The sequence below is a fragment of the Athene cunicularia genome (genome assembly GCF_003259725.1).
Source record: "Athene cunicularia isolate RWA chromosome 3 unlocalized genomic scaffold, athCun1 chr3_part1, whole genome shotgun sequence".
In the NCBI taxonomy this organism is placed as follows: domain Eukaryota; kingdom Metazoa; phylum Chordata; class Aves; order Strigiformes; family Strigidae; genus Athene; species Athene cunicularia.
The window spans coordinates 60,555,204-60,577,432 of record NW_020799097.1 but is presented as its reverse complement, the minus strand read 5'-3'; the positions used below and the strand labels follow the sequence as shown (position 1 = coordinate 60,577,432).

General features: G+C 36.6%; 1 protein-coding gene across 18 annotated transcripts in view; it reads left to right on the top strand.

Annotated features, from left to right (window-relative positions):
- The window catches only part of EPB41L2 (erythrocyte membrane protein band 4.1 like 2), a 124,853-nt gene that overhangs the window by 11,663 nt on the left and 90,961 nt on the right, over positions 1-22,229 (top strand). The window contains exon 1 of one of the 18 annotated variants that reach the window (XM_026845954.1): positions 9,827-9,847. The exons of 15 other annotated variants lie outside the window; for them this stretch is intronic. The gene's annotated coding sequence lies outside the window, so the exon portion shown is untranslated. Of the gene's footprint in view, positions 1-9,826; positions 9,848-12,042; positions 12,148-12,210; positions 12,309-22,229 lie in introns of those variants that run through there. 2 more of the 18 variants (XM_026845951.1, XM_026845953.1) reach the window with 2 other exon arrangements.

Below are 22,229 nucleotides of genomic sequence, written 5' to 3'. Positions count from 1 at the left end.
CACCAGCTTCCCTTGGAGAACATGATTAGTCATTTTATTTGTGCCAGGAGTTATAAAATTATTCAGGTTGGAAGGGACCTCTGGAGATCCCCCAGTTCCCCTCCTACTCAATGCAGGGTCACAGAACCTTGTCCAATCAGGTTTTAATATTTCTGAAGATGGAGATTCCACAACTTCTTTGGGCAACCTGTTCCCGTGTTTGATGACCCTCAGAATAAAAAAAGATATTATTCCCTCACCCTTATGTAGAATTTCCTGTGTACTGATTTTGCTGTGTAGAGCCTGGCTCTGTCTTCTTTGTTATTCCAACAGGTATTTATACACTGTCATAAGATCCCCTGACCCCAGGCCCTTTCTTTCCCAGCCTAAACAATCCTAGCTTTCTCAGCCTCTCCTCATACAGGAGATGCTGCAAGCTTTGCTGGACTTGCTCTAGCATGTCCTCAGCTGTCTTGTACTTGGGAGCCTAAAACTGGATGAGAACCATAATGCTGCCAGACAACACTCTACCATGAATCCATGGGCATCTCTTAGATATGGGAGAGGGTCCTACTAGTTTGTCTTGTAATGTTCTGTCATGTATGGTCTGTGTACTTTTTGTCAGTGGTTACCTTGGCACACCTCATAAGAACACAGAGTTCTTGTTTAGTTCTGAAGACCAGTTCCCAGGCTTGTATAATATATTTCAGCAGGTAGTAATAGGGTAGGATTAGTCAAAAGAGCTTCAATACAGAGAATGGATTTTACTTTTAATTATGTATGTGTAGAATTATAGAATGGTTTGGGTTGGAAGGAACCTTAAAAATCATCTAGTTCCAACCAACCCCCCTGCCATAGGCAGGGACACCTTCCACCAGACCAGGTTGCTCAAAGCCCCGTCCAACCTGGCCTGGAACACTGCCAGGGAGGAGGTAGGCACAGCATCTCTGGGAAATCCATCCCAGTGTCTCACCATCCTCACAGGAAATAATTTCTTCCTAATATGTAATCTAAATCTACCCTCTTTCAGTTCAAAATTGTTACCCCTTGTTCTATCACTACACTCCCTGATAGAGTCCCTCCCCATCTTTCTTGCTGTCTCACTTTAAGTACTGGGAGGCTGCTATAAAGTCTCCCTAAAGCTTTCTTTTCTCCAGGCTGAACAAACCTAACCCTTAGCCTGTCCTCATAAGGGAGATGCTCCAGCCCACTGATCATCTTCGCAGTTCTCCTCTGGGCCCACTTGAGCAGCTCCATGTCCTTCTTATGTTGGGGATCCCAGAGCTGGGCACAGGATTCCAGGTAGCACCCCATGAGAGTGGAGAAGTGGGAGAAGAATCACCTTCTTCAACCTGCTGGTTACAGTACTCTTGAAACAGCCCAGGATACAGTTGGCTTTTTGGTCTGTGAGTGCACATTGCTGGCTCATAGTAAGTTTTCCATTCAGTACTACTCCCAGGTCCTTCTTCACAGGGCTACTCTCAATCCACTGATTGCCCAGCAATGCATTTGACCTTGTTGAACTTCTAGAGGTTTTCACAGGCCCACCTCTCAAGCCTGTTAAGGTCCCTCTGGATGGCACATCCCTCCCCTCAAGTGTGTGATTGACTGCACCACACAGCTTGGTGTCATTGGCAACCCTGCTGAGGGTGCACTCAGTCCACTGTCCATGTCACCAACAAAGTTGTTTAACAGCTCCGGTCCCAATACTGACCCCTGAAGAAAGGCACTCATCACGGATTTCCACATGGACATAGAGCTGTTGACCAAAGTCTTTGACTGTGACCATCCAGCCAATTCCTTATGTGCTGAGAGGTCCATCTGTAAATCCATGAGTCTCCAATTTAGAGACAAAGATGTTGTGCAGGACAGTGTGAAATGCTTTGCACATGTCCAGGTATGGGTTGCCTAGAGAAATTACATTATGTACATAAAAAGTTTGCCTAGCTTGTGATTTGTAACTAATGGTTGAAAAAATTAGATTACTTTATCTTATAAAGCAAAGGCAAGAGATTTATTCTGATTTGTTTCATTTTGATTATTATTTATTTGTACAGATATGTCTTGAGGAGATGTCAGATGGGGTTTAAACTCTGTATGTGAAGCACAATGGTTAGACTTATGGCAGTTATGGAAAACTTATGAATGGGAGACAGATGTTAATGTTTCCAATTTCAGTTAAGAATTCTGATTTACTTAAGCAGGCTTTTTCTGCTCTGAAATATTTTACCCTTTTGCTTACTTTTTGATTCAGGAATGGTTAATAATTCTGGTAAAACTGAGTATTTGTAGACTGCCTTTTGCTGTCAGGCAAATCTTGCTGCTGTACAAACTCACTCTGTGTGTTGACTTTTGCTCCAAAAATCTTGTCAACTGTTTTGCCATATCCTCTCTAAGTTCACTCAGCTGAATATATCTTACTTAGCAACTGAAATCTTTTGACAGCTTGCCGTGAGTAAAAGGTCTTATTTCCTCCTTTTTTTTGCAAATAGGAAAAGATGTTAACTAGCAGAAGGATGTTGCAAGTTAGGGAAAATAGTCATGATTGTTACCTTAGTAACACAAGTCACTTCTGGGCATCTTTCAGTACATGGAAAAGTCTTCCCTGTTGGACCTAAATGACAACTGATTCTTCCTCTTTGGAAGCCTTATTATGAAAGTAAGAATTTTCTTAAATGCATTAACATTATTTTTGATGCAGGGTTTTAACATAGTTATTAATACCTCACATTTGTTCTTCAACAAGATCTTTTGAATTTATTGTTAGATACCCTTATTTTTTTCTTAACTAGGACTCTTTTAAAATCCTAGTCTTGGTTTGTCTAGTATTTTACTAGTACCACTCATATGGCATTATACAAAATTAATTACTAGAACATTGCTATGCTATAGTAATCAGGCAAACTGAGCACTAGCATTAGTTACAATGTTATTTTTTGCGTCTGTTATTTGATGCCCACACCTGTGTGCTTTGCTTTTCTATTTAATATCTTTCTGTTGCCTTTTTTAAGCATCAGAAGCTATACATCAACCTATATGTATCTTTTTTTTTTTTTTTTTTAAATTAAAAGCTCCTGCAATAGAAACTTTGTAGCAAACTTTCCTTCTCCTGATTTTAACTAAGGTCATGCCATGACTCAAGTGCAAAACTCATGGTCCTTCATGGGTATTCCATTACTGTTTCAGACCAGGACAGAACCTAGTAGTAGACCACACATTAGAGTGTGCTCATCAACAACTGGGGCCGTGCTCATCAACAACTGGGGCCGTACTCACCAAATAAATCTAACCCTCCAACACGTTTTGAAGCGTTTAATGAGTAATGGGAGACAGAGACTCACTGTTGGATTCCAAAACTTGTCCTGGTAGTTGTCATCTGAGTTGTTAAGAAAATACAGAATATGCTTGATTAAATGAAGCTGAGTATTCCAGGCAGAGAATTAACTGAGCTTCTTTTAAATATGGAAGCTGTGCCATTTCTTTTTCTGACCTTAAGCACGTGGGAAAGAAGATAGTTTCTAAGCAAAGAGAAAAGGAAATTGTCTCATATTTATGAAATCCTTTTCCTATCAGGAAGTATGCATCAGGATTATATACTTGGCAAGCAAGAATACATATTTTGGCACATACTTCTCTCTTTGTAACTTTAACAGCTTGCCAGCATTGCAGGCAACACTAGCAGCAGTCTGTGTCCCAGACAGTTTTGATTATAAATCCCATTGCCTGGAGCAGGGGAGAAAGCCCCATGGGGATGGGTGTCCTTGGTTGCTTTTCTTTCCCTAGTGTACTGGGGAAAGAGGGTAAGGGATAGCTGGAGAATGCAAGAAGTTGGTCATGTTGGTGGTAACCCTCTTTGCATCTTGGTTAAATACGCTTTGAATATTGCCTAAATTTGAGGACGTTCCAGTCTTGTTGTGATGGAACCAATGGTCTGCAATCTAATTGTTTCTGAAAGATCTTCTGTAAACCATTGTTTGAGTGCACCAGCCCCCAGAATTACAAATGGCATTGCCCACGCAGGCATTTCAGAAATCTTGTACACAGTCTTTTCTTGCTTATCAAGTGCAAAGTTGATCGTTATTTCCAGTTTAACTGTATGGCTAAATCTTTTGGAAAGTTCCTCTGGGGCCAAACACAGTGTCGTGAGCTTAGTCCTCAGTCAGTGATGAGATCTATATCAATAACTGTGCTATTTGATGTGACAGTGCCTTCCCCATTTGCACAGGAACAAGGGCAAAAATAGCTGAGCATAGTTATATTTTCTGTTAAGATTTTGTGCGATAGTGATGACCATGCTATTAAAGTAGCTTAGGTACTTTAAATTAAGTAAAACTTCTGAAGTGTGAAGAGGGACAAATGAAGAGAGTAGATGCACTTGTACGGGAAAGACTGGATGTCCAGTATCCTTTGGTTCTCAAGAGAGTTTAGTATCTTTTTTAATGCATGGGGCTTTATTAGAAACTCCAAATTGTTAATATAAATATGCTAATAAGGCTTAATAGGGTAGCTAAACTGTTATGTTAACACATTTAGAGTATTTTATGGAAAGTTGTTGTTCTTCTAAATCATTTGAGTAGAATACAGTTCTGAAATTTTATGGGAACATTCCATCTACAAATAAATTTTATCATTCTGTGGAATGAATATGAAGAGTACCAAATCATGGAATCACATATGTCCTTCCAACATGTCTTCAAGCAAATTTTATCGTATTTAAAACTTACTTTGAGATGTGTAAAGTTTACATCTTAAAATCTAGGATACTCCCTTTACTGTTAAAATCAATTATTTAGGGGGCTAGAGACAAATATTAAAAAATATTCCTTACACATCTTGTTGACTGCAGACTGCTTTTATGGATCATTCTGGGTTTGGTTAAAATATGGTGATTTTTTTGGTTTGTTGTTTTTTTGAGAGATTTTAAAAGTTGGTCAGTTTTCTCAAATACTAAGAAGGTATTTAGGTTTTGAGTAGCATCTTAACATAAAATGGAAACTTATCTACTGACATTTTTTTTTAACTTCATATAAGCTATGTATTGTGGTATATTTTTTGTGGCATGTAAATTTCCTATCTACATATTTGGTTGTGTGAAATGTCTGATAATAAATTGTTGTTGCTCATACGTATATATGTTAGTCTGTGGTTTGATCTCAAATGTAACTTTTTAACTCTGCAACAAGGAAAGCTGAAGCTACAAAGAGTGAAAACTTGGGTTACTGTGCATATAGAAGCTACTTTTCATAATTCAGAGGAATTGGATTAACACAACAACGTGTGTGTTTGGTTTTTTTTTAAGGGAGCACTGAAGTGCTGGCAATATATAGGCACTGTTGAAGTAACTGCAGTCTTCTATAGTTTCAATTATATTTGCCACATACAAAGTGTTTGTATCTTATTAGAATTAAGGTATTGAATGCAACTTAGACTTGAAGATAGAGGGTTGTTTTTTTTCTAGTGTGAAATCTGAACATTGAATTCATAGCACCACTAACGTGTCTATGCTGCTTCCTGAAGATATCCACAAGACTAGATTTCTCTGTACAGAGATTCAGAAAGTGGATTCCCAAAGCCAGTACCACAGCTTGTAAAGCTTGATCTTTACCTCTAGATATCTCTCTCGAGTCAAGGATCCTGAATTTCATTTCTGAGGGCTTGGTATTTCACAAGAGATTGCAGCCTTAGGCAACACAAACAGTATGTTACTATTACTATTTGCCTTAACCCTAGCATATAGTTTATTCATTAAGTTTGTATTAATAGAAAAGGTCTATTGTTGATTTTGCAGATTATGCTATATAAGATAATACTTAAAAACAAATAGAAAGGTTTGATCACTTGTTATAATTCCTTTGGCATCAGTTCTCATTTATGAAACCTCTGACACTGTACATGCTTTCCCTGTATCCCCTCTTTCCTTTGGCACATAAGACACTGCTGCTCCAGCTTCCTCCTCACGTCCTAGAAAGAAAGAGACACTGTCCCTTGTTTATTTTAGTTAACTGTTTAGGTGGCTTCTCCCTAAACAAGGTGTGTGAAGTTGTTAATTTTGGACATCAGCTGGGGAGATGCATCTTAAATCAAAATTGTAATGAGTCCTTGTAGTCATACTAAATGGTACCCCACATCCTTCTTTAAAGTATGAAATTGCTGTTCAGTTTCTTAAAATTTACTTAGTTTGGGAACCAGCACACTTGATAAACGCTGCAATGAAAAGTTGAATGAAAGAGCATTGTAGATCTTTGTTTGTTTTTTTCTTCAGAGTATCAGATGGTGTAAGATTTAACTATTATCATAGTTTTTAAAAAGATACTATCTTACCTACCAGTACAATCATACACCTGTTGGGTATTCCTGAATGAAAGTAACAATGCTTCTTTAAGACACAAAAATAACTTTCTGAAATGACTATTTAAAATACTTTATGCCTATGGCATAATTCTGACTTAACTGCAAAGCTCTTAATGACTGACAGATTGTGGAGAATGGTTTTTAAACACTTAAGAATGAGCTTCTGGCTGAGAAGTGCTGGCAAGCTGCAGGTATCAAGAGTGGTATTGAAGGGAAAATGCAGATGTTGTACAATAGTTTTTAAAATATAGCTTGAGTCTGTGTAAAATGCAGGTAGCTGATGGCAGCAGTTCAGTTGAGTGTAGCTGTAAACAGAGGGACAGCTGTAAAGGGATGAAGAATTTATAGTATAGCTTTGTAGAGTAATTGCAAGCTTAATGCAGAAGAATGTGTCCTAAGGCGCTTCAGGAGGTTCAAGTGAAATAATTCACAGTGAATTTAGCTGTAGCTGGAAACAAATTTTTTTATTTGTTTTGGTTTTTTTTTCAGTAGTAGTATTAGCCCGATTTCCTCCTTTACCCACCCTCACCCCCTGAAAAATTAAATTCAACTGAAATACTTAAAGTAAACCCCTGTGAGAGCTGACAGGAATGATTGTACAAAAGTTTGCCAAACAGTTACTTTTTTTTTTTTTTTTTCAAAGTAATAGTTTTAATGTTTTGGGGAGGAGAAGGTATAAACCAAGATTGCCTTTGTTATATGCTTTGCTTAACTGTCTTTTGTCAGAGAATTGATATGTAGGGTGGGGGGCTGGTAAGGGCAGCAAAACCTCAGCCTAAAACCAAAGGATGAGATTCTCTGGGTGGAGGCTCTGTGCTTTGCTTGCTTTGGTACAAGGGCTGCTTGAATGGCTCCGGGTGCTGACACTGAGTAAGGTCTGCAACCCACTCCTCTGCCTGTGCATCTTGCTCCATCCTGTGCTGGCATTTGTTATGGTAACAGAGGTAAGAAAGATAACAGTATGTCTTTGCAGTAGCTCTCTGTTGTGAGAAGCAGACAATCAAGAATAAATTTTGGTTCTTGCAGTATCCTTAGCTCTGTGTCTGTTCTCTTAGTTGAAACTGGGCAGATTTCTTGGAAGCTGTCAAAGGTTACCAATTCAGACAGAGGAACCAAGAGCACAGTAAGAGGGCAATGGGTGTAGAGTCACTGTGCAGTGAAGCTGGGGAGGTCACTGGGGTCCTAAACTATGAGAGGAAGGATGGAAGTAGGAGCTAGTGCTGTTGCTGCAGCAAAAATGAATTGGACTGGAGAGTCTAGTCAGCACTGCTGAGAAGCCTTGAATTTGTGCTTGCTCTGTCCCTAAACTTTAAAATGAATTAAATGGTTAATGATCTTAATCATGTGACTGATGCCTTTTAACAGACAAATCTTGAAAAACTAAGTATCAGTTATGTTTAAACATGTCCTTGTGATTTGCTTTTAAAAATGCATTCATAAGTGATATCATGCACCTCTGATAGCTTTGCTTTTCTTTAAAATGTTTCCTTTTTATTCTTTGGCTTAGCAAGATGTTAGAAATAGGATAAATGATTGAAGGAATCTTGAAAAGCTTTAGTATTTCAATAACATGTATAAAACTTAAAGCTAAGGTAATTTGAGAAATGTGGTGCTTGACCTATGATACTGTTGGAATCAGACGAACTAGCCAAACCAGTAAATCCACTGTGTACCAAACAGTATTCTGGAGAAAGACCTCCTTCAGTAAACACTTTCATTCTAATTAACATATTTGATTTATAAAAGTCTTTCGTTTCTTGAAAAAACTAAATGCAACATTACTAGTTTAATACTAGAAATATTGTTGTGTCATAGCAACAGAAAACTTTTTACTATTAAAAATTTCACCTGTCAAATTTGCTTCTTCCTAGTATTTCTGGAGGTACTAAGTGTTCACCTTTAAAACAGCTTTCTACTTGTTCTATAGTACAACCATTTTAGGAGAATTTATCATTAGTATCTGTTGTGTGTGATATACTACTTGGATGTCAGTCTTGGGGTTGCCCTGACAATGAGTTCTGAAATGATCAAATGGATCCACTATAACTTTTAATGCATGTAGTGCCATAGAAAGATATTGCTGTATTTCAGCAATACAGCAAACTGGAACTGATTATATACTTACAATTCCAAAAGTAGCCTCAGGTTAGAGATAATGAGAAGTCAGTCGTTGCAAATTAAGGTGCTATGTGTTCCAGAATAAAATAAATTTTCCTTGAAAATTTTGCTTCTGTGGAGTAATTTTGTCATTGTACTGTGGAGTCTGCAAACAGCTGCATTGTGTTAGTCTTAGAATTTTGAAATTAGGGGAATCTATTTTATTTTCAATGTGAGTCCAGTCACTTTTTTCCCTTATAGTAAATACTCCTTTTAATTATTTTGAAAATTTCAGAAATACCCATCATTTTAAACAGACATTGAAACAGATCTAGTTTATGGAGTTGTTCATAGTTGTCCAGGGCCATTCTAAAGTAGAACCAGTGTTGAAGCAACCTGTGCCCTGTGAGTTCACATCAAAATTTTTGTTTGGCTGAGAATCCAAGAGACACACATCCTTTCCCAGGAGGAGATGAAAGCATCAGCGGTAGGTAATGGGTGGGAGTGTTGAGTGCAGTGGATCCACATGGACCCACTGTGCAACTGCTGAGTCTCAGGTTGATGCTGTGATGTCAGCATCACAGGGGGGGAATTCAGGTGACGTGTTTATCTCTGTGATAGCCTGATACTGATAATTAACTCAGAGGAGGTGCTGCTTCTAGGCTACCAAAAGCTATATTTGTTGTAGTTGTGGACTGGCTGGGACCATGCTGTTGCTCAAGTGGTAAAGTGGAGTTAATTAGGCTTTTATATGTCTTATATAAATATGTTTGCCTTATGCTTAAGTCCACAGAGACATTTCTGGAAAACATTGTGTTTTGGATCTAATTCTGAAATTCAGGACTTCTGTAAAAGTAACAACTGGGAGTTCATAGATAATCTATATTAAGTATCTCTATAAAATGTATATAGGAGTTACACAGTCTGGCTGATTCAGTGCTCTCTGATAGGAGGTAACTTGTAGAACAGGGAGGTAGCACAGCCACAAAGTTAAAAAGTTAGCAACCAACCAGCTAAAACTCACCTTATTTTGAAGAGAAACCTGATAGCCTAATTTTGTGGATGAGATTGCTGGGGTGGATTTTTGTGTTGCTATGTCTTGTTCAGAATTTGTATCTATTAATTGATAAGTGGCAGAATTACATTTTCAATGCATGAGTCCCAAACATGAGTGCTTCTGAATTAGAGATCCTAACCATGGCAAAGACTTGATGTATTTGCTAGTGTTTGGCTTATTGAAGAACTACCGTGTCTGACCTAATTGGGTAGTAAATTCCAGCTTTTGTTCTCAGCCTTATTCTGAGTGCTAGGCAGACTTTAAAACTGAACGCTACATGAAAAATTGCTTCTCATTGACTCCTTTGGAAAATTCAGCAACAATAACCTTTTTGAGCCTGAAAAGGTTTCCTGTGAAGTATTGGTTTGTATTAAAGTTACTTCAGTTCCTTCAGGTAGTTGTGGTGCTGCTCTGTTGCTTTACAGTTTTGACACCTAAAAGTTGAGTGGTGTGGTGATTTGTAGCTTAGTGAGAAAGTAAGCAGGATTTTTTGCTGTATTAGTCTTTTTATTATTATTATCATTGTTCTTATTATTATTATAACAAAGAAGTAACTCAAAGTATATAGTTTCCAGTTAACTGGAAAAAGTCATATTTCAGGATACAAACCACTTCTAGAGGTTCAATTAATCTTTTTAAATGGGAGAATAGGCATGATCTCTTGATACTAGTTTTGGTGTCTATATACAGTCTTAGACATCTCTGATAGACCATGGATTTCTTATGGAACTCACTTATTAACTTTCATTGTGAAAGCAGTTGTGTTCAAAGCAGGTTTTCTTCTGGCAGCCAAAAATTCTCTTCAAGAGAAGAAATACCTAAGCAGCTGCCTAATTCATCAGCTCCAATTAACTGGAGTGCTTTGTATTAAGTGATTGAGTGTCTGTGTGGAGGATTAATTATATTCTGACTCATAGTCAAATCTTATTGCAATAAACAAGAAAATTTCTCTGATTTGTCTTGGAATCTTTTCTGGCAAAGTTAGAGAAATACCTCATCCTCAGTACATTGTGAGAAGTGCATTGCTGTTTTGGTCAGGTGCATTGAGGAACACAGTGTAAGGCAAACCAGAGGGTGTTACAAATTGTGAGCATCTGCAGTTCTTCAGTTTTTCTCCAAATAAATATGTGGGGCTTTGGCAGAATGTACAGTGATGTCTGCCATGTCTCTCACAGAGGTTAACCTGTAGCATCATACTGCTGCCAAAGGGATGGGTGGGTGAGGCTTCTGTAGTTTGCCAAGGACTGTCAGTGACAGTGCTCACAGTGATGCTGCTTTAGGTGGGATTAATTTTAAACTGAGTGGTAGACCACTTGTAGATTTATCTGAATATCCTAATGTTAACACTGGAAATTTGGGCTTTTTTTTTTTTTTTTTTTTTTTTTTTTTTTTTTTTTTTTCTATCCTCTTTTTAAAATGGAAGAAATGAGAGAACTTTAAGGACCAGGGTATTGTGCAGGTGTTCTGTATATGGCACCAAAAAAAGGCAGGATTCAGTGAGTTACTCTGTGTGAAACTGTATTTTTTTCAACCATTCAATTTCAACAGTTAGCAGTTGAAAAGTCTTATAAAGCTTTAAAATTTATAATAATCTGACTTTTCTGACCAATCTTTATTATAATAGAAAATTTGTATGACATCTCATGTAGGAGGATATTTCCTGAGGAATCCTTGGCTGGTTGAGAGAGGTAAGACTACAGTATACAGACATGTGTGCACAAGCATGAAAAAAAAAAAAAAAAGAGTATGTGCATATGTTTCTTGTGTTTGTAGCTTCTGTGGGACTCCTGAGTCTACTACATAAGGACAATTCTTGGATTAGCAATGTCTGGATCTCTTAGCATTATCTCATAGATATTACTGATACTATTTTCATGACTTCATTAACCTGACTGCGTGAGTAGGGCTTGTTAAATGCCTGCAGGTGTATTGATCTGACTGCTATTTTGCAACTCCTGATTGTTTCACAGTGTGCTAGTGTCCAAGCCTTAGTGTCCCTTCTGCAGCTCCAAACTACTCCTACGCTTCCAGTGACACCTATACTTTTGGTATCTCATCACAAACAGCTGTGCTGCTTATATCAGATGTCCTGTGAGATACTATGATATTAAGATGACATTTTCTTCTGTGAGCACCTGATTGGAATGAGATCTTATTACTGTAAGTTAATATTAAAAATTGAAGTTGTAATTAGCCTACTGTCTGTGTGAGCATGTGTTGAAGTAAACACTAGAAGTACTGCTTGAAGGCTTTTCTTTGTTTCTCCTGTGAAAACAGAATGAAAGACAGTGGGGCTTCTAGATTTAGCCTATGGATAATCAGAGGAAAGCAACTTGTTTGTTCACAAACTTTCCAGCAGCTCTGTAATAGATCTCTCGTGGCTGATACATGTGACTCTGTTGCTTGTAAATTGACCATGCTTGAATGCACTGATGATAAAATAAATGAGTGGATTATTTTTCACAATGGGCTGTTTTGACTGACAGTGATTAAATTATGAGAGATTGCAGAGCACATTCTTTGAGTAGCTACAAAGAGAGTTGTCTGTTCAAAGCAGGAGAGAAAGTACATTGCGTTTCTGTGTTCCTATTCTGAAAGATTACAGTAGTGCATGAAAGAGTGAAATGCTGCATAAAGGAGATGCTGAGCACTATGACAGCAATGTAAGTTGACAAAGTCCTAGTTTCAGTTTTGGTGAGTGTTAGGATGTTTAAATTACTAGCTATCAAAGGCTTGAAATAGGTCCCCTAGGTCATCAAGAACTGAAAGTAAACATATCACGTGTTTCAAGATGTTTCAAGACTTTTGCAAGTGCCATTGGAAGGTTGGTTTGGTTTGTTCATTTTACTACCTTTAAGTGGCCCCAAAATCTCATTTATTTGTTGTATGAAAAAAACTTAACATATTAAATATAATTAGTCCAGAAATGTATACCCATTCATTTTTATATCAGAATTTCTCAGTTAAATTGTTTACAGTTTCTTTCCACTGTAGTGTTACTGTATAGTTTGTTTCCTCCTCCAGTGGCAGGGGAACTCTGAAAGCTGTTGTAGCTTTTGCATTACAACAAACAAATGAACATAAAGTATGTGTTCATAACATGCTTTTATGCTTTTTTAAAATGGTAATATCACTCAATCAGAACTAATGTGATACAGAATATCTGTATCACATCAAACATATTTAGAGAATTAAGAATTAACATTAATCGCCTTAAACTACTTGAACTATTGATATTTTTTCTCTTTGCACAAATAGAATTTGTGTTTTATTTTGGGTACTACAATATATTATCTGCTAATACTGATGGCTGTTGTGGTGACTAGAGGAAAAATAGCAGGACAGTTATCATCCATCCTTTATGTATAGGTTTTTACTCGCTTTTCGCATGAAATTTATGGGAACAGGGCAAATGGAGTTTTGCACAATGTGAGCAAATATTGTAGTCTGTTAGTACAGACTAGTCATGAGCTAGGGAGTAGACATCTAAGTTGGTTGATACAGTGTTTCTAGAATAATATGAGACACAGATGTGACTTAGTTTATCTTCTCAGTAAGCATTTGTAAATCCTTTTCTTCTACTACCATGTGCATATTTTTAACCTAGAAGATGGGGAGAAACAACAGTGCTTGCATACATTTCTGTGAAAAAATGATGCAGGTATTGACTAAAGGAAGAAAAGGACTTTTCATGGGGAATACAACTTGCTTTCTAACAGGTCTTTATCTGCTATTTTGGAGATGCTGTTTAAGTGTCAGGCTTAATGTGTTTAGTGAACTTTGTATATTGCTTTTTTCATGTACTGGATTCTTGCACAGACTGACACAAGATGTCCTTCTTAAAGTGATTGTTCCAATTTATGGGTGTGTATTCAGGTCAGACTTAGCCAAATGATGTGGGTCATGAAAGTACACAATACTAAACAAGAGTGGTGGTTGCTGCTTGGGGTGAGCCTGCTAGGTCGGGGGGGGCGGTGGCACGCCAGTGAGTGCTGGAGCAGAACTCTGCTGTGTGGAGAGAGGCTGCCAGCCTCTTGGAGGGTTGTGCTGGAGTCAGTATTTCAAAGTACTGAGGTGATGTGAATGGAGGAGGAGAGTACAGTAAGGAGAAAGGAACACTCACCTTAAGTAACTCTTTTGTCTAAAATGTTTAATATTATTGATAGATCTGGTGGTTTTGAAATATTTTGATAAAACCATTGGGAAAGATTTAAATTGTATTGCTAGTAAACAGGGACTAATCTGTGTGGTCTTCTACACTGTGCAGAGCCCTAGAACAGCTAGGTTGTTGATTCGCAAGGTTAAGGAATATAGTTGTGTAAGGGGAAAGAAGTTTGACAGGGCTTCTTTCCATTGTCCAAGTCTACACTATTTTTGGATGTTTTTAGAATGTGTTTATTGTACAGTCAAAAATGTGACTGCAGTTGCTATCGATGTAGCTTAGTGAACTGGCTGAAATACCAAAAATGCTTCAACTCAGGCTACCTGCCCCAAACTGTAACAGTTGTGTCTGAGTTTTATAGTTCTTCCTTCATAAGCATTGTCCGTTTCTGAAGTAGCTGGGTGTATACAGGCCCATACTTGATGCTTTGAGATACTGGAGAAAGGCAGCTATGAGAACATACGTTTTCTAGAGATATGTGATTTTTAAAAAAGGAAATTTTGGATAAGAAATCAATGTGTTTAACTTTTTTCAGCAGTACCATTTTTTGAGATATGGTTAGATCAACTAAGTATGTCAAATACGATGCTGTTCACTAGGTACCAATCCAAGACCAAGTTCATCTGCTGATGTATGTGTTCAGAATAGCACTGTGAATTAATATTCACTCTTGAGCTGTGTGTAGGGTTTTTTTGGGAACTAAATGCTGCCTGTAAAGTATTGGCATGAATATAGGTATTTGGGCACAAAACTTAAATTCAGAAGAGGGATAGTTCAAGCATCTGTTGATACATCTGCACTAATAAACTAACCTATGTCAAGTTTCTACCAAGCCTGGTAAAATCTATAATGCCTCTTCTTACCCTTCAAAATAGTGACAAACTGTTAGTGCAATGCCAGAGCTGTAAAGGGCCAATTATCTGATAAGTGTGCAAGAGACTGGGAAGTAGGAGTGGGGAAAAGACCTTGCTGCCTTGTATAGTGTAGATGACTGCATATTAAACCACTATTAGAACTTTCGGTGTTAACAATTTTTAAAAGCATGCTGAAAAGCAGAGAGATGAAAACTAATTTTAAATCTATTACATAATAGTTTTTAAGGATTTTGACCTGTTGAGTTTATCAGAACTAGTTTACCAATAAGAGATTGAAGTGAGATAATTTCGTATAGAAGTATTTTAACAGGGGAAGGACAGTGAGAACCTTATGGGCTGCCTAATTCCTGAAAAGGAATGTTGTCTTCAGAGTCTGGTTAGAAGCTGGGCCTGAAACAAATTAAAAAGCTGGTCACTATTTCTTAGCAGGCATGATTAGTTTTTGAAATCAGATTTGAGGATAGCAGTGCATTCTCTACACACAAATTCTCAGATCAAACCTGGTATATTTGCAAAAATTTTATCTCACTGATGTAGTTTTAGTGTTCTATGCTGTGTTTTGAAAATAAATTTCAACTACATTCTAAACAGTATGATGTATTAATCACAAATTAAAAAAATCATTCAACATCATAAAGTGAAGTTAAAAATAAAAATTAAGTATATATTAAGGTAAATAACTTGAATGTGTAACTGTATCACAAGAGCAATATCAAATGTAATAGTACTGCATTCTGCTGAATAAATTCATTTTAACAACTACTGAACAAAAATAAAAGGTTGTTTCTTGAGAAAAATAATGAAAAAAGTCTATGTGCAAGCATATGCACAGTTTGACAGAGCATTACTACTGACCAATTGAAATGAGGGGACATGTTATTTTAAGATGGTTTTCTCTTCAAGTTAGTACAACCTGTGTGTTTAGTCAATCCTGAGGAGTAATGCCCTTCCACAGGCTGTTCTGACCTTAGAGATAAGTTTTTCACCCCCTTATTGATTAACTTGATCAATGAATACTGGTTACAGGACAATTGATTTAAAAGTAGGATGTATAATACACTGGGATACTTATTCTAGTAGTTTAAGTTAAGAAATATGACAATAAATTCTGTTTCAATCCATCAAGTAGTCAGTTCCAGCTCTGTTTAGAACATATCTCAAAGTTGGCTTCTAACCTTGAGGTTTTTTGTTACTTTGCCATGCACAAAACTTTATGGTTCCTGGTTATTCTTTTCAGAAAAAAAACCCACATTTTATTCCTTAAAGATTAGACTGAATACTTTAGAAGGGTTTCACAGATATCTCAAATGACAACTTTGAACATTTTTTTGAAAGTGGCTTTACAGTCTTATGGTCACTTCATTAATGAACTTGGAGATTTTAATGTTTTAAAACTAGCTGTCAGATCTGTTTGACCACCTGTGACTAAAGCAAGCTAAAAGAATTTTAAAAACACAGCAATACAAACAGAACTATTTCTTAAAAAAAAACCCCTCTTTTCCTAAACAGCATTTATAAATATTAACTTTTATCCATCAACTTTAAATGCTAAGGGCTTTTCTTGGATGACTGTCAACAAAGTGCTCAGAACTAGAAGAAAAACTTGCTCCAACACAGCTTCTTAAAATTTGTTTGCATTCCTCTTATTCTTGCTGTGTTTCCTGAAGGGATTAAATACTAAGTAGAAGAAATATTGCACAGCTTCCATGAGACTTCAGTATTCTTTCTTTTTCTGCAGACCTGTAATGCTAGGAATTAGTGAGAAGACAGATGGCATCTCTCCCTCTTACAGTTTTTCTTTTGATAATTGATTTTTGTTCCTGCTGGGTTTATTTTCATTTACTAAAGGATATACTAAGGATTAGTTAGAGCCAATTCTTAAGATAGTGTCATGGTCAAAATTGAGAAGGAAAAGAATGTGATATTTCTACCACCTCTGCATGAGGTTTGCAAACAGTAAAACCTGCTCTGAGATGAGTAATGCGGGATATATATTTTTCCTGTAACTTTTTTATTCATTCTTTGAACTGGAAAATTTATTCCTTAAAGAAACGCAGTCCTTGATTAAAGTGAAGATGAGGGATATTCTTTATCAGCTGGGCATGAGTAGATTGCAGCTCTCCATGTATTTTAACTTGTAGACAGATTAACATAGCCTGTGCAACTCAGCATGCTGTTTAAATTGAGCAGTCATAAAATGAATTGGTGATTTAGGTTATTCATCCCAGCCATGACAGTTTAAAGGAGGTCACTCACAACGTCAACAGAGCGTATGATCCTTTTCTTCTAGATAGGCTTTACCTTGGGTTTTTTGTCAGGCAGATTCTTTCAGAAGTATTTAGGCCTACCACTTTCATCTCCATTAATCAGAGGCTGTTCTGGAAGATATCCTTGTGAAAGGAGCCCCAGTGTTGGTTTTTGATGCCTGTAATCCCTTCAGTTAGGGAATGCGGAGGTCTTCATAGACTATGGATCAAGAACATAATCCAGGTTTTTCAGAACAAGATACTTAATGAGATTAGAGCAGAAAAGTCTGGTGATTTCTACCATTCTCAGATCTGATTATCTCTTAGTTTTAAAAGGATTTCTGTCTTTTCTCCAATTATTGGGGATGTTGGGAACACTAACTGGGACATATGTTGTGATACACAGAAAGGAAGAACTTATTTCCCTTTGTTTCAGCCTCCCAGGACATCTTTGTGATATATTTGTTATGCTAGTTTCTAGTTGCTTTGGACAGTAACAAATCCCGACTCCTAGAGAGTAGTATAATTCTCATTTAAAAAGTAGCTGCAGAAATTAATTATCTATTTCTGAAGCTGTTTGATTCTTATTATATATTTGCCTGTAGCATAAATTGTGATTAAATAGCTTTTAAGTACATATTTTTTTTGATTGTTTTAGATCAGTTGGCAAATAAAGGCATTAACATAATTTTTTGAACAGCTTATTTTTCTTGTTCTCATGTGGATATGATTTGAACGAGAAGTCCAGCTTGCATATTGAATCGCTTATATTCTTTTTGTTCAGATGAGATGATAAATTGGATGTAAGTCAGGCTTTTGACACAGTTTGGCACCCTGTCTTTCTAGCAATGGTAATGGAATTAAGAGTGGAAGGCATAGGATTTAACTGATGATCAGGAAGATTCTAAAAAAAGTAAATAAGATTAAGTGAAGGTACAAGAGGTGAGGGAGAGGAAAAGAGGATGAAAGAGATGTTTATACATGAAACTAATATGAAGTGAGAAGGGTATCTGTGTTGCTAATGGTGGCACGCACACACCACAGTTTAAAACAGCCTTGTTGCTATGTCGTTGAAATTTTAGGGAATCTGTTTCCCATTGTAAGAATATGAAACATTGTGCTCCAACATAATTCTTTTCTCGCCATTTCCATCTAAATGTCTCTTTATTCTATGGAGATATATATATATAGATATATATATATATATAGATATATATATATATATATTTAAAAGGCTTATCTGTGCATCTTAGCATGGGGTGACACAAGCTGGTAATACATTTTCAGAATGATTATATAAATAACTTCTTAAGGTTTTTGAAATCTTTTTGGATAGCTTAGCACACTTAGATTTTATGTGAAGTATGGTATGATATTTTTGTTCATATAACCTTTGTGGGATGAAAAATTATTTTGTCTTTTCAACAGTTTGAAACTCTTATTTGGAAGTCATTCCAAGCATGCTTTATTACTTGTCTGTATATCTTAAATGGAATGCTGTCAGTTTCATTTATCTGTTTCCCTTTCCCAGGAAGCTTACTTTAATCTTTACAATTTTTATCTCTAGTGTTGCAGTATATTTTGTCGATATGTGCACTCTAAAATCCATTCTCCTTTGTTAAATAAGACAATGAAACATTGTTTTAAATGGCATAAGAAATGCATGAAGACGACTGCAATTTTTCTTTGCATAAAAGAGACTGCATATTCATTTTGTTTCAAGTTTCAAACTGATTGTGTAAATGTGTTCATGGTGATTAATGAAGTTGCAGGGAATCACTTGATGACAGCAGTACCTCATAAAAGGAATCTGCTAACACAAAATTCTTTACCTGATGTGGATGAAAATTTGGTTCATTTGTGTATAACTGGTGAATAATAAGTCTATTGAATTGGAATGTATAGTTAGTGGTCTATGTCTCCTCCAGACTTGAATATGACCTCAGATTTCTAGTGATGTCATACATGCATGAATTAGCTTGGATTTTTCAACAGGAAAATGGTGTATCGCTTGGCAAGAGCAAACTTAGCTCTTGTATAATAGTTTTTTCAGTGGAAATTGAGCTGGAAATACTTTTATCCTGGGTTATAATTTCAAAATCAAAAAAGCTCATTTTGTAACTTTTTTTAGGTTTCATAACTCCCACATAACATAATACTGACACTCTGTACATGTAATACAATTTTTGTGCCCCTCTAGAGGATCTAGTAATGTAAACAGATTAAAAAGACTTGTCTCCACTTTATCTTTTCTGTACAAAATCTGGAAGTATTGTTATTGTCTAGGAAAAACTAAACTTGTCCTGTGGACTGTCACCCTTATATTTTTGCAGAGAAGTGACCTCTGGTTTTCAACTGAAAATAAATGAAAGGCTATGATATTACATGAGACATCTAGAAGTATTTGATGTTGGTATGTAAGAGAGGAGGCCTTGAGACCCATTTTTTGTTTTGGTTCTACTACTGTCCTAGTGAGTGTGTCTTGTGAGTCACTTTTTCCCCATAGTGCCCAAGTTTCTCTATCTGTAAAATTATTTTTTGCTAAAATCAGAAATATTTTTATATATTAGCCAATTTTATAACTACCACAAAACACTTAGCTTATGTCTTCAGATAGATATTTTAGACAGGTGTTTGATCTTTGAGCTTTTCAACAAAAAGTACATGGAATATGCGTTTTAATGCTGTGTTTTAAAACCAAAAAGAAGCTTTCTATGTAGGAACTGGTCAGCCAAAGTTATAAATTGTTGAAGTATTGTGCCTCAAATCTTGGTATTGCATGAAACCGAAACACTTATGGACATGTTTGTATGCCTGAAAAATAAAAGTGAACTAATCGGAATCTGTAATTTAAGTAATTTGGGGATACAGTAACACAGTTTTTCCAGTCATTACAACTTTTCACATAATACGTTAGACAATCCAAAGCAAGCATTTGCTTCTTAAAAGTAAATAATTACAAGTGCAAAGGAACAAGCTCTCTGTTTAAATCTTACAATAGAGGAACAGGTCTTGAAACTTGTCATGAAATTCACATACATAAATGAAGAAGCTACTGGAAAAGTCTTAAAAGTATTGCCTCTTGTGAGACATTTGATTGCATAAAAGTGTTTTTAGCTTGTTGAAAAGAAATTCTTCTGTGGAAACAATACAGCATAAGGGCAGCAGATTTAAGGGGTTTGCTTTTCTCAGTCCTAGAGGTGTGTGTTCTTTCCTGCACAAATTCATTTGTGGTTAAACAACTTTACTAAGCAGGATTTTATGTGTGAGGGTGAAATGACAGTTGTTGGATCTCCTGTGGCCGAGCACTTGAAAGACCAACACTTGAAGAGCTTGTGGTCTGTCCAGTAGCCTCTACAATGTAACTCAGCCCATGCCAGGATTCTGGTGTCTTCCCACCCTGCCCCCCTTTGTGGCCTCACTGCAGTTTTTTGGCTATTACACAAATCATGACCTTTTTTTCCTGTTTTGTCTTTAGCGTCTGTTTCCTGTTTTCTCCTTCCCTCCCCCACCCCATTTTTTATTCCTGACTTGGTGTCTTTACTTTCTTTCACTGTTAGGTTGTTTTTCCCAAGTTTTCTGTTCATAATAAAAGGAAGAGACAACTGAGAGCTGTAACATCAGTCCTTCCCTTTTACTGTGTTTCTGTATCCATACTTGTTACTGAATTCATTGAACATTAATTTGCATGTTGTTCATACTGTTTCCCAAAACTGAAGTCTATCATATGGATGTATTTCTCCCACCTTAACATAGACATACACATTTTGTAAGTGGTAGAAATTTTCAGTCTTCTCTTTGTCGAGGCTCATATGTTGAGGCAGACTTCTTAGACTAGCACATCCCAGACTTCAAGAGCTGGAGCTTTCGTCTGGATGGTCTCTGACATCTCGCTTTGAGAACTATTGTTCAAGTGATCTTGATTTCTGAGAGAACATGATGTAATTTTAAACAAGAGTCTGAGTCCCTTGTTCTTTTTGTTAGTATATGCTTCCTATTTCTTCCATACAGGAATATGCTCTTGCAAAAAAAAAATAGTTAATGGCTATATTATGGTCAAGAAATACTTGAAATTAGTTTGGTCTGTTTATATGCTTACATGAATTTTCCCTTTCTCATTGCTTTATATTTCAAAGTACTTCAGAGTTAAGGAAAATTTAGATGGGTTGGGGGAAATCCATGACAGTGAACTCAAACACAGCCTTGGATCTAAGATTAAATACAAGAGATGTGTAACCATAGAGAACAGCAGGGCAAATATGCTTTCAAGCATTTGTTCAGTCAGCACCTAAACTGATGAGGCCAAAAGGAGGCAAAGAAACCCCTAAATCAATGCAGATTGGGGGTTTAATTCAAACAAGTCTTTTGGGGATGGAGTTTATAATGTGCTGTATTTGTTTGTATAATAAAACTGTTAGATGATAAATTGTTGTCAACTTGGATTTGTGTTTGCCTAGGACTGTTTCAAAGCTTTGAAACTTCTCTGCATATATAGAATGAGAACTGAAAATGTGTCCCAAGAAGGCAGAAAAAAGCCTCTACTTAATTTGGCCTGAAAGCTTACTGTAATAACATACCATTCCCATTTGGATGTGGTCATTAAAAGGCTTTTCTGCAATGGGTGAGGCTACTTTGGTAAACTGCAGTTTGTGATGTATATTTATACGGGAATGTCATTGCAGTCGTGGTTTGGCAAGTCACCATCTGTCTTTTTCTTGTCTACAGGACGGTTCTAAATACTCCTCCCTACCTTGTTCTTGGTGTTCACAAATGAATTATTCTTTTAAATCTTTCTTATCTGTCATCTTTCCCTAACTCTCCAAAGAAAACTTTGTTTAAATAGTTACTCCCTTGGGACTTGCATGAATATCCTGTTATCTGTTTTATATTACAATCTTTCATGCTGCGAATGTCCTTCCAAAAAGCACGGAACAGCTTAAGCACTTATGATGACTAACAAACATGTTAAGTGCTGAAGTCCAGGCACAAAACCAGCATTATTAGCATAAAATTTACTTTTGCTTTTTTTCTCCCCTGTTAGTAGTATTGGACCTGTTTCTGACCTCTAGGGCATCATTTCATTTTGTCTAGCTTAGAGATATTTGCAGTGGTTGAAATGTGGTCAAACCATTGCCATGAAAAGCAGGAAGCTTGTAGAAAACTGCTGGTATTTTCACTGTTCGGATCAAATACCAGCATTTAGAAGAGCCTATGGGAGTGATGAAGTCTTGGCTGCCAATTTTATTTGCTCAGCAAAGAGGCATCTCTCCTTCACTGCTTTTTGTTGCTTGGGGTTGGCAATGTTAGGCTCCCACAGGAGCTGAAGATGCATACTTTCTTGAAGACCGGTATTATCTATAGTTTCAATACTTCATTATATATTCTGGTAAACATAAGTATGCAGAAAAATGCTTACATATATCATTTTAGGTGCATTATAATTATTCAAGGGAGGGGGGGGG